This window comes from Cimex lectularius, unplaced genomic scaffold, assembly GCF_000648675.2.
Source record: "Cimex lectularius strain Harlan isolate CLEC.00 unplaced genomic scaffold, Clec_2.1 scaffold245, whole genome shotgun sequence".
In the NCBI taxonomy this organism is placed as follows: domain Eukaryota; kingdom Metazoa; phylum Arthropoda; class Insecta; order Hemiptera; family Cimicidae; genus Cimex; species Cimex lectularius.
This window is the reverse complement of record NW_019394224.1, coordinates 684,776-701,848: the sequence shown is the minus strand read 5'-3', so window position 1 is coordinate 701,848 and position 17,073 is coordinate 684,776. Positions and strand designations below refer to the sequence as shown.

Genomic DNA, 17,073 nt, shown 5'->3' with positions numbered 1-17,073 from the left:
AAATGAGTAATCCTGTAAACGTAAACAGAATATTTTATATAGATTTTTTTTAATGAAAACTTAAAATCCTGCATTATTTTCCGGACAACCCAATAATAATAATAATATAACAAAATTAAAAAATCTTAGAACAAGCTACGCTTTGAAAAGTAAATATGTTTACATAACCGATGAATATAATAAATAAAAAAATATTTCTTTGAATTAAAATTTATTCCACTTGAAAGGAGAGATTGCTACATTATTTGGAAAATACACCATCGAGGGGTCTTGATTGTAATAAAATAGACATGTAGAAAAATTATGTAACTTTGGTTTTCGTTTATGATAACACTTTTTCAAGGTCGGCCTTGAGCACGACTCTCATCTCAAAATTTTTATCCGGAGTCTGTTGGATTTTGGTAAATTGGTCATTGTCGCCAGAGTTGGGCAAAATCTAACTAATTCAATCATGATTAAGAATTTTGATTGAAGTTTAATCATGATTGAATTAGTCATGAGTAAATTAATCATTGTATGATTTAATCATACCTCATGATTGAATTAAACATGACTAAATCGTATAATTTATTGTGCTGTTCCATTCTCTTGGTCATAGTATCTAGTATTGTACAAGACGTGAGGTCACTGTTTATTACTTCATTGTACCTGACTTCTGAGGAGACTTTGGCCACCTCTTCGGCAATTTCATTCCTTATAATATAGCACCTTCGAGGACGACACCGCAAACCTCTCCTCAAATTCTGACCCTATCCTTACAGCAAAAGCAACCCAAGCAGTTTTTAATCTCCACATCCAACCCAATCCGCTACTTTGCGTTCTACTTGGACAGAAGACTTGTATGGAACGTACACATAAAACATAAACAACAAGAACTAAGCCAAAGATACAAACACTCAGACTCCTACTTGGAACCAAATCCACACCCAATAAACGAACAATATACAAGACGCTAATTAGACAGATTTGGAATTAAGGAGTCGCGCTGCGGGGTTCAGCCAAGCCATCCAAAATCCAAAGAATCCAATCCTTTCAATCGAAAGGACTCCTTCGCATCCTAAACGCTCTCTTTTAGTCACTAGGCAAACCATCCACAATGAGCTAGACATCCAGTTTGTGACAGACAGAAGTATATTCGAGTCCACAACTTCCACACCAATCCACTAGCTCTTCCTAGTCGACTAGACCTCACAACTCAACCCTAAACCTCAACTGTCAATCATAAAAACTGGACATTCCAACATCCCAACTCTCCCATCCCTACCACATGATTTGTCAAGTTCCTGCCATATCATTTATTGATCGCTACTTACAAATTGTTAAATGATTGTACAGAAAACAATAATATTAATGAAAAATAATAATAATACTGCAATTGTTCGCCACAGCCAAATACAAAATGGCGCCGGCGAACACCGCCGGAGTTTAAATTAATAACAAGATTGTTTCGGCACCAACGGGAATGAAAAATTCCCGATTGGATAGGAGATGTTAGTTTAGGAAGAATTAAATGAAGGAATAAACAATGAACAAAAGGAGAAATTGAAGACTCACTGTTTAATGTAATTTCTATGGCTTACCAGATGGCCGATGATCGTATTGAAAACATGAAACCGATGACGGTCTAAAGGCAATGAATCCCTCTGCAGGCAATGAAGACCGGAAAGCGGTGAATGTCTCGGAATGCGATATCGTGAGTTGTTTGGCGATGACTAGGCCATTGCACAGGCCTGGTTCCTGCAGCGTCGATGACGATGATGACGGATGATGAAATCTAGGCGGCGATGCTCGTGAGTCTTAGGGGAAAATGATGGAGGATTCGTTCGTTGGATTATAATGATGGTAGATGGATAAAGGGAGATGAGATATTAAGGGAAAATGGCGATGGTAGGTTTGGAACCATGCAGTCGGGAGATGGGATGTACGCGGAGTTAAGGATGAGGCGATTCTAATGTCAATACGCGGACATTCGCGTGGCGATAAATGTCCATAGGAAAGCAATAGCCGGGCGATCTTACACGGTGGTTAATTACTATGGCGCAACATTTTGGGGAGATCGGGCGATAGAGGGTGTGCTCACTCCGAGAGCTGGCGGAGAAGAGAGCCCAAAAAAGCTGGAAGGTATGGGTTTTTGAGGAAAAGGAGGTGAAGTATGTTATGTTTGGTGGATTTTGAGAAGATGGGGTTGTAGATAGAGAGGTACAGTGTACAGTTCAGTTTGCCATTGACGTGGTTTTTGGAACGGCGTCGCTCCGTTTGGACTGCTAGGAGCGATCATGAATGGCCACCTTAATATATTCCTTGTATTAAAATATTTTAGGGTAGACAGAATCAGTACAAATGATTTTTTTTGTTCGGGGAGCAATTTACGTCATTCGCCTTGAAAATGTCAACCAGCTCAGCAAAAAATTCCTACAAATTGGAAAAGGTGAAAAATAATACTTTCTTTATTTGCATAGAAAGATAGCTCCAAACAACTAGCTACGTGAAAAAACCTCGTGTTACCGTGTGGTGCTCGTCCTTCCGAAAATCAAAATCTATGCTTTTTGACTGAATAAAACGGTGTCATTAAACTTGCTTTTTATGTTTCAAAAATATGTGTATACTAAGTATTTTTATTATATACGGATGAGATCTTTTGTTGAATCCACCATCAGATCGTATAAATAGTTCAAAACGTCTTTTTTTTTAGTTCGAAAACGTCTGGAACTCATTTCGTATGAAAATGAAAAAATCAATATTTGATCTTGGGCCCAAAAGAAAATTGAAGCTAACTCAAAATTCAATCCCCTGTAGTCACATTATCACTTTCGGGTGCCCTCAACCCTATTTGAATATATACATTCTAATCATGGCTGGTACAGTTGGCCAATTACGCCTTGCCAGCTCCATTAATCCATTTATTTGTAGAAAGGGAGTTAAAACAGATTTTATCTTTTAGTCAAAAATTAAAATATTTTTTGTCTAAATTGTATTATTCCCTTATTGTTTTGTATTGTATAACTGTGTTAGTTTCATTATGAGTACGTCAATTTGTCATGTATAATCATGAAACAACAAAGCAGTCCAGTAACGACGATACCCCAAAAAGTACCAAATTTTGAGTTTGCAAAAAAATATATATATAATGTACTTTCCTAGTTTAATAAAAAACATATTTTCATGATAATTAGTATAAATTAACTTTGGATGAAAAATTCCTTCCGCTATGATTTAAAGGTTTAAATTAGGCTGAATTATCAGGATTTCAATCGTTTTTCCATTAAAACCCTGTAATCCGTCGTTAAACGATTATCAGGGCTCTCTCGGGCAAAAAGAGAAAGGGAGACGCTTTTTAATACGAACCGATAAAGGAATTACGGTGTTGACATTGCCCAGTTTTTCAAAGCGTCTCCCCCGTTTTCCCGATATCGCTATCCTGCTTTAATTTAGGATTTCTCTCTCTTTCTTTCCGCCCGTTTTTTCCCCACTAACTTGGAGCACGTTTAAGATAACTGAGTAGTTCTTTTCATAATTTACAGCTCTGCACTAAACTTGCTTTGGTAATAAAAACTTATTGATTTTTTTAAGATTCAGTTTTTCATAATATGAGTTAATTTCCGTAAGGGAGATTTTTTTTTTAAATCTGGAAGTAATTTACCACTTACCAGCAAGTTTGAAGCTGAGGAGGGAAAAAAGACAAGTTAGAACGAGCTGCATGGCGGTTTTACTAATTCAGCTCCTGTAAATTGGTGGCTCCCTCTTCCCATCGTTCACCCCACCTGCAAAAAATAATTAACACTGTATCATTTAAAATTAAACTTAAATATATAACCAGTAAATAAATGAAAAATAAAAAACCAAATATATATATAGCGATTCCATGTTCTGACAAAGATACGAGTTAATAATTTAAAGCCCTGCTAGACAGATTCTCTGTGGACCCTCTCGTCGTACTGTTGATGGAAAAATTCGTCGCGTTGAAGCGCTTCGGAAAAACGGTGGTTATTGTCTGGATCCCCGGACACGTCGGACTGGAAGGTAATGAACGTGCGGACGAGGCGGCAAAGGCCGGGACGTCCTACCCTCCAGACCGGACCGTCGCGACCAGGCTCCCTGTCTCCAAGCTAACAGTAAAAAAAATGATAAAAGAAAGATGGCAACGTCAGTGGGCCGGGTCGTCCGCGAGGCTGTTGCGCGTCAAGAACACAATTTGTAGATGGCCCCCCGAGAACCTGAGCCGGAAACAAGGAATCGTCCTTACGCGATTAAGAATAGACCATACACGGTTGACACACGGGCACCTGCTCTTGGGCCAAAGCCCGCACAGGTGCCCCTAGTGCAGAGAAAGGTTGCTCGATGTGTACGACATGCCAACATTCCAGTCCAAACATGCCACGCCTTGGCTCCTTACAGGGAGCGTGTAGGCATGCCACCCAATGTGAACATGGTACTCGGGCACTGCAGCGAGTTTCAGAGTCCCCTGTTCTGTTTTTTAGGAGAAATTTTTTTTTTTATTGTATATAACATGTCTTACGTGTCTATATGTTTTGTCTGAGTGCGTGTATCTATTAGCACGAATGGCGAGGGGTGAGGTTGAAATATAACATCATCATCGCCCCTCGAACGTTGAGGGAGCATGAGTGTGTGTTCGGGGTCGATAGCGGAATTTATAAAAGTACTCCATCGACCCCAATCTAGATTAGTTTGAGTATAGGTCGGTGGAGGAATATCAAGTACACCACCGACCAAACGGAATGAGTGTATTCTATGGATGTATTTATTTGTATGAATGTAGTGTTTGAAAGTGTGAATAGAATATTGACTAGTTGGGGGCTAAAATGACCCAGATGTCGGAAGCCTCAGTAAAAAAAAATTATGAGAATCACTCAATGAGAAGATCTCGGGGTCGCTTTCAGTTCAATCGTTTTGGAGGATTTTCAGGTAGGGTTGGAAATGATAAAAGTCGTACTAAAAGATGTGTATGTTCAGTGAGTGATGAAATTTTTTATTGCGGGTTTTGACGAGCTCATGTACAAACGGGATGTATAGGTCATTATGGATAGTTTGGGGTTCTTTTTTAAACAAACTGTTATAAAATATTAATGACTGACGACCACTGTTTTAACCATTGCGTTAATTCACCTGAGGAAGGATTAAAATAAATCTGAATCGTTGTGGATAAAAACTATCCCACTTTCAAGAAGCAAAAATCATAAGTTAAACTGTTGAGGTCGAAATATAAGAAAACATCATTATGGATAGTGTAATTTGAAACGTAAAAATTTCACAGTTATAATTTGATGGAGAATTTTAGATAGGATTAATTTCCTTGGTTGAGCCCAACATTTCACAACAGTACGCCCAGACAGGTCTAATCATTGTACTGTAAAGAAAAGTTTGTTTTCAATCAAGCCATTTTTCCATTTTTCAGTGGAGTGGATCGAGGTCACGATAGCTAAAGTGGTAGAGCAGCGGCGTATCTAGCCGAAGATTGTTCGAATCCAGCTCGTGACACTGACTTTTTTATCTCAACTAAAAACCTTAACTAATTGAAATATATAATTTGGTCAAGCGGACCACGAAACTAATGAATTTAAAAAGTTTAAATGAAGTATACCTTCAGTACAGCTCTCCGTGGCCATTTCATTTGTCGCCGAGAATCAAATAGATTACACGACATTTGAAAAATGGCAAAAAGGAGGGAAAATTCAGAAGGTGGGGTTGAGATTGGAAGTTAGTGTCCGAGTGGATCGAAGTCACGATAGCTCAAGTGGCAGAGAGCGGCGTATCTAGCCGAAGGTCGTGGGTTCGAATCCCGCTCGTGACACTGACTTTTTTATCTCATCTATTATCGTACCACGAAAACTATTGAAATTAATTTGTTTTCAATGTCTAATTTTCATCGTGAATCAAGAAGTCTTTTTAATAATTTATAACGTCGGCTTGTTTTCTTATTTTCAGTCTTGTATGGGGATTCCAAGTCAGTCGTTTATCCATGAAAATTCCAAGATAACTCGTAAGGTCAGTGCTAGACAATGGGATTCTCCTCACAGCAGGACAGACATTTTTACATAAGATAAAATTTATCTGCATGCTTTTTGTTAGGTTTATCTTCTTTCTTCACTTTGTGAACCATACTGCTAATCTATTCAGGTGTTGTTGTAAGAATCGAGTATTAATTGAGGGGTCTGAATTACGTGTAAGAATCGCTGTATCATCAGCGAATGTATGTATTGATATGTGAACATGTATAGGAATGTCTGCAGTGTATATTGAAAAATAGAAATGTCCTCACGTAGCAATTGGCTTAGAAAAAAAGCTAATTTTAATCTGAAGCATATATGAGTAACGAATTAAATAAAAATTTAATTGGCAGGTCAAGGTAAAGGGAAAAGTTCAATGTTACGACCTGAAAACGTGTGCAGTGAGATTAGATTAAAATAGGCCTACATCCGCGGGACTTGGGGAGGATAAGTGGGATAAGCGCGAAGGTGAGGATAAGGGAAGCTATAAGCGATAAATTGTTTGAACGGCTGCCGGCTGTTTTCTATTCCCTGCAGTAAGTAAAACTGGGGCCGGATTGTGCGCGTCGGCGGGAGGGCAGACCCCCGTGTAAATTGAGGAATATCACGACGGGGATATTCGTGATGAAAGGGGGGGGGGGTCGTACCGCAACGGGATATATAGTAGGATATATAGTATTCATACTTTGGAACGAGGATCCTTCAGCCCCTCTCACGAACAAAGCCCTTTCTAACTCGCATTCTCAATCTCAATAGGATGTCCCTCCTACTTTGATAATACCACTACCGTCCTTTGACTTTCTCGTTTATGCATGATCTGCAGACCTACCAAGGAATTCCTTCGATTCCTACGGCTCGCCAAAAAAAGAAACACATTTGTAAAAAGATATTTAAACATAGTTACATTTATAGCTTTTATCAATGTTTATTATTTAAAGACTGGAAAAGAATAATTCATATTAAAACTTTTCCCTTGAACATTTATTAAAAATCTTTATATAAGGTATTGGTTGAGAAAAAAGTCAGTTTCACGACCGGGATTCGAACCCACGACTCTCAGTTAAATATGCGGCTGCTGTACCACTTGAATCGTGACTTGAGGTGGGTTGAGATGAGAAGTTGGTGTCCGAGTGGATCGAAGTCACGATAGCTCAGGTGGTAGAGTAGCGGCTTATTTAGCCGAAGGTCGTGGGTTCGAATTTCGCTCGTGACACTAACTTTTTCACTTCAACCAATATCTTAAATAAAGATTAATTAATAGCATATTATGTTTATATTGCTTACATGCAACACCCCAATCTGATACCCGCCGACTAGAAACGTTTGTAGTTTCTCACGTAGAGGATGCGAAAGATATTCTGTGTATATGTTTGCTTGTTCGTTCGTTTGTGTGTGTGTGTGTGTGTGTGTGTGTGTGTGTGTGTGTGCGCGCGCGCGCGCGCGCGTGCGTGCGTGCGTGCGTGCGTGCGTGCGTGCGTGTGTGTGTGTGTGTGTGTGTGTGTGTGTGTNGAGAGAGAGAGAGAGAGAGAGAGAGAGAGAGAGAGAGAGAGAGAGAGAGAGAGAGAGAGAGAGAGAGAGCGAGACAGAGCTGGTGATATGAAAAATGAGTAATAGGATTAAAGCATGGAACAAGTATGAAAACATAATTATATACTTATGTAAGCTATTATAGATATTTTAGTACGCAAATATGATATTCATCAAGACAAATGTATTATTAAGATGTATTAGGTTTTGGTTGAAATCTAAAAGTTAGTGTGACGAGCGGGATTCGAACCCGCGACCTTCGGCTAAATACGCTACGGCTCTTTTCTTGAGCTATCGTGACTTGAGGTGGGTTTAGATGGGAAGTTGGTGTCCGAGTGGATTGAAGTCAAGATAGCTCAAGTGGTAGAGCAGCGGCGCATTTAGCCGAAGGTCGTGGGTTCGAATCCTGCTCGTGACAAAGATTTTTTTATTTCAACCAATACCTTATATAAAGGTTAATCAATTGAAAAACGTTATTCGGTCAATCGGACCACGAACTCTGATGAATTTATTATAAAGTAAATACATTTTAAAAGATATATGAATGTTATGTGTTTAATAAATTGATGAATATCAGCGGTTGTTTCGCAAAGAGAGTAAAATGCACCTATAAAGCCACCAAACTTAATTACGAAGGGAGATATTTTTTGTTAGACAAAAAAACAGGGTCGCTTTCATATGAAAAACCACATTTCATGGTTACAGCGGCCATCATTAAATTCCACCCGGTCTAATTACCGGTTTATGCTATAGCTTGGCCGTTTTAACGCAATTTTAAGAAAATGTCGTTACCTTTTGTGGCTTTGTGCTTCTCTGGTCATTGGATTTGCTCGCTGCTCAATTCTAGCCTTCTGTGTTATGGTCTGAAACCACATTTCAGATACCACTCACCGTTGAGTATTGAATTAAAAGACCGTTCTTTGCGGAAAAAACGAAAAAGGCTGCTTTTTTAAAAAAATATTTTTGACCGACGGTGAGGGAATCTAATTTTAACTTAAAGCAACGGCACTTTGTACAAAGTATTACACGTGTCTGCGGATTTTTAAGTAAAATTTGTTCTTTTATCATAGCATGGTAAAATTAATGAATTCACGTTTGAGAAAAACACTCTAGTTACATGTGTAAAGGATCAGGATAATGGGCCAAGAAAAACACGTTTTTAAGCTAGCCAAGCTTTCCACTTATAATAAACCCTACTCAAGGGCACTACAAAACAGATACAACAAATTATTGGTCAAGCCATAAATCGACAGAGTCGACCAGAGGTTTTTCTGATATACAACGCATAAAATATTAATATACTTTCAACATCTCTTTTTACATTACATGATTTTCTCCTCCTTGTTTTTTCCACGTGGTAACCGAAATTTCCTCGAGTGACGAGGGAGATCAATGATCGATTTATAATTAACAATAGTAATACATATTCACAAACAATAGAATTCTGTACATGATACCTTATTCATATATACAGGGTGAAATTTCAGATGTTTCTAATCTATAACAAAAAACTTCCCATAAATCCCTGTCTCAATCTCAAAGGTAAATAAGAAATTTCACGTATTGGGTAGTTTTTTTATTTTTCGACTTAGGTCAACTAAATTGCTTATAAACTTCAGAATTACTGGCTGTAGAAAACCTGGTTCGTGCTATCTGAAAGAACGTTAAATTTGCTGAGTGGCCCATAGACGGTCAATATTATTGTACAATATAGATTGCACAATAATTTGACGGTTGCCCCTTAACGTTCAATAATATTGTACAAAATTTTATTTGTGCATTGAACTGTACCACTTGTTGATACTTTACAAACTGACTGATATTGCGCAATAATGCCAACAGACGGTGCAATATTTTCCAGGTTGCACAATATATTTTCAACTTTTCGTCAATCATGCAATGTATTGCACAAACTTTCAATATCGTTTACAAACGATCAACTAAATTGCACAACCCAAAATATTGTGCAATAATATTGATCGTCTATGGGCCGCTTAAGAAAACTTATTTACTTCGGAGAATTGACAAAAAAAATTACAGACGAAAAATTCAGAAAAAATGTCGAAATTTGGAATTTTTGAAAATGTATTGATTACCGTTAATGCTCCTTAAGCTTTGCCAATTCCCTTAAAAGTTCACCATTCAATTAGCTTCTAGTTGTATACCCACCTTTTTGAATTACACTTCTGGAAGGCCCAACAATTTTGCATTTTATTGAAGGAAAGTGGTGTAGATGAAGAGGGCTCACTCAGGTTTTCCAGAAAATCGGTCAAGTTCTTGACTTTCATGTCACTTATTTAGTTTGCTTTATGTTGTTATCTGACAATGTCCTCAGGTTGGTGATTTGAATTATGCCTTTGTTCCTTAATGAACATCTTGCTGATATGAATTTTATTTACGGTTACTGCAACGGTAATGCCACTGCTGTAAGGAGAGAATACTAAGCTCGTTATCCGAACCGTTCCAGCAGATCGCACCTTCCAACGACTGCATCAGAGGCTGAGAGAAACTGGTTCATTCGACGAACGAGGGAAGACAAACAGCGAATTGATTGCAGATAAGGAAAAATCAACTCGCTGCTGGTCATTTCGATCCAAATTTTGCACCCTCGTAAAATGGTAAGGGTACAATCCTTCCCGACAGAGAGTATCCCAAACTCTCCATCGTGAAGTACCAACCTGTACTGGTTTCGGAATCACAATTAACAGAATGCAAAATTTCCTCGTTCTTAAAAAAACGATTGGGACAGGGGTTTATGGGAAGTTTTTTGTTGCATATGGTAAGTAGAAATACCTCCTGAAATTTGCGACACTTATCGTCAGTCACACTGTGTGTGTGTGTGTGTGTGTGTGTGTGTGTGTGTGTGTGTGTGTGTGTGTGTAAAAGAGGTGCAATTTTTAATTTATTGTAAATAACTGATTAAAAAATTATTCCAAGATCAATAAGATTGATCCTGGATTGCAAAAGATTCTTTCGAAAGTTTTAAGATATTTGATAGTTTATAAAAAAGTATTTCGTGGTATATACTTTTATAGTATGTACAGTATTATATAAAAATTTTTCGTGGTAGGTCATCTGTCAACTCTTGAACATTGCTTTAGAATAAGTTCGAATGGTTAAGACAGATAAAGAAATAAACTCTATATGTTCAACACTTGCAAACCTCAAGAGGCTCGGCTAATAACTATTTGTAACACAAATTGCCAAGTTCGATAAGAGGACGATAAAAAGTAATAAACAGAAAATAATTGACATTTACATTTTTGCTGAAAATATCTTTCCTTAAATTATAGTAGAAAATTATAATTTGACTACTCACAGTGCAAAGTAAAACATAACCTTTCCCTAGAAATGATGAACGATGGAGTGAGTGCGGTGTTCAATCCTTTTTTAAAAAAGATAGTTCCTACACACAGTAAGTTGTTTTCCAATGATCCGGATTTTGAGCCCTTAGATCTTCATCAGGTTGACGGATTTCTACAACCACGTCTCTCGACATGAATTGCAAAAGTGAACCCGCCGATACCCCCGCCAACGCGACGTTCCAATGAGGAGCTGGTTTTTTAATGGCGCTCGATTTGAACGCGCGAAAAACGGGAATAATAACACAAGTAAATATTATAATGGTAAATACAGTAAGAAATTTATTATACATTAGTGATTAAAGACGAAAGAAAAAATTAGAATATACCTTAATATTATTAAATTATTATAAAAATAATAACAATTAAAATAATTAATTTAATTATTTGGACGTTTAATATTATTTATGTACACCTTTAAAATGGAAGGTACATCAAAATCTATTATATTATTAATGCGTTTATCTCCATTTTCAATTTTACATTTTTTAATTTCAAATTTCTCAAAGCAGTCTAGTTCTCTCCCTTTGTTGAACTACTGAAACTATTGTATTTAAATTTGAAGTGAAATTATGTTTTGCTTCTTTTAGATGGTCCTTTAAGGACTTTTTTGTTTCCGCCAAAACATTTCAAAAAATAATAATTAATTGAAAGAAGTAATTTGGTCAATGGACCAGTAATATAACGGGGTAATTTATTATCTTGAATGAAGCCACGAAGAAAATCGAGTACTCTGGGATGAGTGTGTGAGATCTGAAGAGTAATAGTAAATTATTAGCAAGGATTGAGTGGGTTCAACACAACCCCGAGGAATATCGAGTAGTATGGGGTGTGAATGTGACCAGACATCTATAGTATCGGGTGGTGATGTAGGTTTAAATACGTATTGTATGTTCTGTGTCTGTTGTGTAGTTGCCAACCCGAGGTGCTAGGGAGGGGCTAATATTTTAGGACATAGGCGAAGTATATAATATACATTATAGTAATATATAATATGTAATATAATATACATTATATAATATAGAAAATATAAAAGCAGAGACAGTACCAGACCGAGACGATCAAACGGCTGCACTTTAAAACAAAATACGCGTAAAAGACAAGAAATAGAAGGCGAGCAGGTGGCCTGCGATGACCTCAGCTGTTTATCGGCACATAAAATTCCCACATTATATTAATGTAATGAAAGAAAAAGACGTTTTAACTTTTTTTTTTTCGAACAGCAGAGGTAATATAAACCCTCATGGTGCCGGTGTTCCATTTGTAAGTATGTGCGGTTCGATTGCAGGGCCGCTGGATTCGAACCCGGGGCCTTTACCTTACAGTGATGAGCGCCTAAACCGTTGCGGCCACTGACGCCCCCGATCACCTGCGTTGTCATGTCAGGAAGATCGACTACCTTTTAAATTTGCATGACGTGTAAAGTCCAATAAAAAACATTATAATATAGTAATACGTAAACAATTAGCAATTAGGTATTGTTAAATAAAGCGTCGCGACTTTAGATAGTAGTGGGAAACAAAGTAAATCAAAGAAAATTGAAAGCGGAAACTTTCCAGCAAGTTACGTAAGAAAGCTATCTTTATTCCAAACTTATAGTCACTTATTTCCAATTTTGCATCCTAGCTAAAATTATTTTTCGTGAATTTCAACGGTTTGCTTATTGGTAAAAAGAGGTAATAGACCTTTTTAAAAAAAAATAAGCGTTTTTCTTTTTTTAAATCCTACTGTCTTCAATGGAATTTATCGGTTAATCTAAGTAAATCGAAGATTATGGTATTTAGGAGGGGTGGAAGGCTGGCTGCTAAAGATCGATTTTTTTTCGATAACAAAAAAACTGAAATTGTTAAGGAATATAAATATTTCGATGTAACGCTATACCCTCGTCTGTCTTTCAATTATCACATCAATAATAAAGTGTCTACAGCGAAACGGGCTCTGAACTGTATATGGCACGACTTAATTTCCCAAAATTTTATTTCCCTTCCAGTGAAATTCAGACTGTTTCACTCAGTTTGCCGCTAGATACTATGTTACGTTATACAAGTCTGTGGCTTTGAAAAATTTGAACAGCTTGAAAAAACTCAACGCTTTTTCATTAAAAAGTTATTTGCCCTTCCCAAAACCACCCCGAATTTTATGATTTATTTAGAGACTAAAGTTGACCCGTTATTTTTATATACCTTCAAACTTCATTTTAATTACATCTTTAAACTCTTGAAACATCCTGTTTACCGTCTTTCCAAAATAGTAGCCCTGGAAGTCGTTAGTCATGGTGCATTGTGGTTTGAACGTTGGAATAGCATGTGTAGGGATGTATCATGTGACTCATCATTTTATATAAATAACTTGAATGAGTGGCCTTTGCAGTTTAAGGAAATTAAAACAAAATTGAGTGTCAATTTCAGTGAAAAACTTCGTGAACAAGTCAGATCAACCTCGCGCTTTTTATTCTATAAGGAACTTTACCAAGATGATTTTAATATGTTTAACCTATCTAAGGACAGGTCTAAAGATTTGTCATTGGTCGAGTGAAGGTGGTTATTCAAAATCAGAGGGGACCTCCTTTATCTCAATGGTGCAGCTTTTCGGGCTAGAGAAAATGTAATTTGTTCATTATGCAATGACCAGGTTAAAGAAGACAGTGCATTTTATTGCAAAATGCACTATCCTATCGTAGATTCGGCTTCTGCACCTAAATTTTGCTAAATTGAATATGACACAGGTTATTGACTTACTGCTTAATGATTACAAAAATTTAATCAAATATGCGCGCCACGCCTGGCACTATCGCCAAGAGTTAATATTAGAATTTAATTTTTAAATATTTTAAAGCCTTGTCATTCTAAATTGCTGGTCCAAATAATTTATATATCTATATTATTGTAAATTAAACGAAGAACAAAAATATTGTTTATAATGTATGCTAGTAATTAATGTAATTATTAAAAATTAAATTATCAATTGTAATATTTATTTCTGAATCATTTTTTTTTAAATGTTTTCTTTTGTACATTTTTCTCTGTGTCGACCAAAAATTTAAATCAAATTATTATTATTATTATTATTAGTCCTTTTTTTAAAAGATGGTTCCTACTCACATTAAGGTAATAGTGTCGACGTAATAGTATAGTGTTTTTTAAATAAAATATTCTAACTCCGTCAACGTTTTACAAAACAAATATGTTATAATTTTTGTAATAATTATTATAACATAATTCGTCAATTGTCAAGTGAGCAAGTTATACGTTTTCAAGATTTAGTATTCAGTTGTCGAAAAAAACTTTATTCATCACCATCCGAGAGGAAAACAAAGTAAATCAAAGCAAATTTAAAGCGGAAACTGTGCCAGAACAACGCTGGAAAGGCAACCCCATTATCTTAAGATAATGAAAAAAAGGGGCGAGGGGGGAAGGCGAGCTTTAGATAGCCGGAGTTCCTGTCTCTTCGGGCCATTTTCGGTTTTAAGCCTTGCCGGTCGGAAGAAAACACAAGAGAATAGTTGAAGAAAAATAAAGAGAAAGGATATAAATCGGGAACAATAAAAGAGGTGCGTGCTAAAAGTGATGCATCAGTGGAGGAGCTGTATAACGCTGTGAGACAGATCACGAGAGCTCTAGTTTATGGCGGACGGAAGTTTTGCGGAAATCTAGAGAGTGGCTCTTTCCAACCAGCTATACTCACACCAACCTTCATTCTGTTCTAACACCGTCCCGGCCCCTATAAAAGTATCATACATTTATTCTCCTGCTAACACTAAAAGTAAAACTTCCAACATTCTCAAGTCATATTTATATTTTGCGTATTAACGATCCCTTGTAAATCCCTCCCAAATTAAAATATTTGATTGTCCTACACGCCCGCTATCGTCATATCCAAGCAATTTATGAAAAATTATATACAGGATGTACATTTTAGATGGCCCGGCTGAATTTGAAAACGAACTTGAACCAATGAAGCTATCACAAAAAACAAAAAACAAGTTTTAATATTTTTTAGTCTAGTTTCAAATGTTTACCTTTTTTTGGTGAAAAAATATACTAGGTACCACAGGCCCAGTTCAACTTCAACATTTTAAATCCGACTCTGTACATCCTTACACATAATTGTTGTAAAGGATTTTTACGCTAAAAAGAACAGTGCAATCGGATTTTAAATTGGTCAAAAATTGACAAATTATGGCAAAAAGTTTGAAAAAACACATTTCGTTTGTTTCGTTACTAATTCCAATAATTTCGTATTGGATTATTCTTATTCTTCTCTCCGAAATGTTGAAGGGGTTTTTCAAAAAAATAAAATTGGATATGTAGTCCAGACTTCCAATTTTAAGCCGTTTCGCTCTCATTTTGTCCTGAGACTTCGGGAATCTGATTTTGACAGGTGTCTAACGTTCCTTGCGCAATTGTCGATTTTGGTGGCAGAAGAAAACGTTCTTTTATATATCCTATGAACTGATGAATCCAAGTTCACCTCTAATGGCATATTAAACCCTTTGACTTTTCGAACTGCGCACTCTCCGTCATCATCACATGTTTCACTGTAACAACGTTTGGTGCGGACTTCTTGGAAATAAATTAATTGGGCCATATTTCTACGAAAATAAATTAAATGGTGCTCAGTTTATCAATTTTTTGAGGGAGGTTTTACCAACATGTATGCCCGGCACACAATTCGTTTCATTTGAGACGTCATTTGAATCGTCAATTCCGGGTTCGGTGGACCCTGATCAGTGGGCCACCTCGGTCACCCGATGTAACTCCGCTTGACTATTTTCTGTGGAGCTATTTAAAATCAGTGTCTACGCCAATCATAGCCCAGCGACCTCAGTTGAAGAACTGCGGCAAAGGTAGTAAATGTGTTAGTCAATGCTTGTCCATCCATCTCCCTTGATTCTATCGCTCTGAGCATCGGTGAAGAGTGGTTAAAAAGAGCAAAACTTTGCATTTTTACGGCAGTTCGAACATGAAATGTGATTAATAAATAGCAAACCAAATTACTGTTTTTTTAATGTTTTGCAATAACATTGTCATTTTTGACCAATTTAAAATCCTATTGTACCATGGTTTTCCAGGAAAATCGTTTAAAATGATGTGCTCATATTTTAAATGGTTTTCCAGGAAAATCGTTTCAAATGATGTGCTCATATTTTAAATGGTTTTCCAGGAAAATCGTTTAAAATGATGTGGTCATATTTTAAATGGTTTTCCAGGAAAATCGTTTCAAATGATGTGCTCATATTTTTTATTTCATTTTTAACATGTGAGGGCCAGATTGTAGAGATCAAGTACGGAAGATGGGACCCGTCGCCCATTAACTGTCAAGTTCTCTAGATTCGAATATCAGAGGTACTCAAATAATCAGAGTACTTGTAAATGAGTTTTTTTAAAAATATTATGTCATTTAATCTCTAACATATGAGAATCTGTTCTGTATTATTATACCTTGAAATAATAATTGTAGGGATATCGCTAAAAGGCAATTTTTTGCATTATATTTATACAGGTATCTTTTATTTTTTAACATCCATTTAAGTTGCTTCCTATTTTTATTTAATAAATGTTTATACACTTGTGGTTACCTTTCGTATCGACACTCCGGACTCAAGTTAAGACCCCTACAAATAATAAAGGAAGTTTTGCGATAACGTTGTCATTTTTTGACCAATTTAAAATTCGATTGCACCGTTGTTTTCTTCGTAAAACATCCATGATGACACTATGTATAGCGTCGCAAATTTAGAAGTTGAGCTGAGCCTTAGGTAACCTTTATAATTTTTTTACAGACAAGATAAAAATTTGAAATTAGACGAAAAAATATTTAGCCGGACCCTCTAAAAACGACAAGTTTCATATATACTACGATCAACTCTTTTAGTAAAAATATATTATTAATGCTAATATTCAAATGCAGGCGTACCTTTGGTAATTGATGACGTACTCATTAAGTCAATTAATGATCACACCATTAAAGGGGGCAGCTTCTAAAACACATTTACTGTAAAGTATTGCTTTTGCATTGTTCTTAGGCACAGGTCGATATCTACAATTTGAGAAATTGTAATGGTCTGAGTACATAAATATGAAGAACCCCAAAATAATATTTTCATAGCAATTAATTATTATTTTTATCTAAAGACTTAGTTGAGCTGAAAAGTGTGACAAGCCGGATTCGAACCCACG

The 17,073-nt window shown here is 36.4% G+C and overlaps 1 long non-coding RNA gene across 1 annotated transcript in view; it reads right to left on the bottom strand.

The window, feature by feature from the left end:
- Positions 1–3,612: 3,612 nt before the first annotated feature.
- The window catches only part of LOC112128327, a 67,220-nt gene continuing 53,759 nt past the window's right edge, over positions 3,613–17,073 (bottom strand). The window contains exon 3 of the long non-coding RNA XR_002910946.1: positions 3,613–3,761. This is a non-coding gene — a long non-coding RNA (uncharacterized LOC112128327). The remainder of the gene's footprint in view (positions 3,762–17,073) is intronic.